This window comes from Saccopteryx leptura, chromosome 2, assembly GCF_036850995.1.
Source record: "Saccopteryx leptura isolate mSacLep1 chromosome 2, mSacLep1_pri_phased_curated, whole genome shotgun sequence".
NCBI lineage: Eukaryota > Metazoa > Chordata > Mammalia > Chiroptera > Emballonuridae > Saccopteryx > Saccopteryx leptura.
Window position 1 is genome coordinate 281,300,980 of NC_089504.1, and position 1,364 is coordinate 281,302,343.

The 1,364-nt window shown below is 48.5% G+C and overlaps 1 non-coding gene across 1 annotated transcript; it reads left to right on the forward strand.

Annotated features, from left to right (window-relative positions):
- The first annotated feature begins 939 nt into the window (after positions 1-939).
- On the forward strand, positions 940-1,089 carry LOC136396025 (small nucleolar RNA SNORA57). Its single transcript, XR_010749458.1, has one exon. It is a non-coding gene; the product is annotated as a small nucleolar RNA SNORA57 (small nucleolar RNA).
- Positions 1,090-1,364: the final 275 nt, after the last annotated feature.

Below are 1,364 nucleotides of genomic sequence, written 5' to 3' on the forward strand. Positions count from 1 at the left end.
CAAGCATAATAACATTTGCATCATGGAGGTGCCTAAAGGAGAAGAGAAAGCAAGAAGTTGAAAAACTTTGAAAAAATAATGACAGGAAACTTCCCTAACTTGGTGAAGGAAATAGACATACAAGTCCAGGAAGCTCAAAGAGTTCCAAACAAGATGAACCCAAAGAGGCCCACACCAAGACATCCTCATTAAAATGCAAAAGGTTGAGGCCCTGGCCGGTTTGCTCAGTGGTAGAGCGTCAGCCTGGCGTGCAGAAGTCCTGGGTTCGATTCCCAGCCAGGGCACACAGGAGAAGCGCCCATCTGCTTCTCCACCCCTCCCCCTCTCCTTCCTCTCTGTCTCTCTCTTCTCCTCCCGCAGCCGAGGCTCCATTGGAGCAAAGATGGCCCGGGCGCTGGGGATGGCTCCTTGGCCTCTGCCTCAGGTGCTAGAGTGGCTCTGGTCGCAACAGAGTGACGCCCCGGAGGGGCAGAGCATCGCCCCCTGGTGGGCGTGCCGGGTGGCTCCCAGTCGGGTGCATGCGGGAGTCTGTCTGTCTCTCCCCGTTTCCAGCTTCAGAGAAAAAAAAATGCAAAAGGTTGAAGACAAATAGAGAACCTTAAAAGCAGCAAGAGAAAAGCAGTTACCTACAAGGGAGCTCCCATAAGACTGTCAGCTGATTACTCAACAGAAACTTTGCAGGTCACAAGAAATGGCACAACATATTCAAAGTGATGAAAAGCAAGGATCTACAACAAAGATTACCACGCAAAACTATCATTTAGAATCAAAGGACAGATAAAGAGCTTCCCAGACAACAAAAAGTTAAAGAAATTCATCACCACCAAACCAGTATTACATGAAATGTTAAAAGGTCTTCTTTAAGAAGAAAATATGAATAATAAAATGGCAATAAATACATATCAAAAATTGAATCTAAAAAAAAACAACAAAAAAACCCCTCCTCTTCTTGGTGGGGGGTCGGGCGTGCGGTCCCGATCCCTGTAATGTACGGAGGCAGAGGGAAAGGGCCCTGGCCCTCTCGGTGTCATGTCTTGGGTGCCAACGGTTTCCAGTCCGCTGGTTCTATCCTCAAGCGCCGGGACACGGTTAAAAAAAAAAATTAACAAACAGAACAGAAGGAAACGCATAGATACAGAGAACATTTTGATGATTGCCGGATGAGCAAGGGGTTGGGGAATGGGTGAAAAAGGTGAAGGCATTAAGAAGTACAAACTGGCCTGACCAGGCAGTGGCGCAGTGGATGGAACGTTGAACTGAGATGCGGAAGGACCCAGGTTCGAAGACCCCGAGATCACCAGCTTGAGCACGGGCTCATCTGGTTTGAGCAAAAGCTCACCAGCTTGGACCCAAGGTCGCTGGCT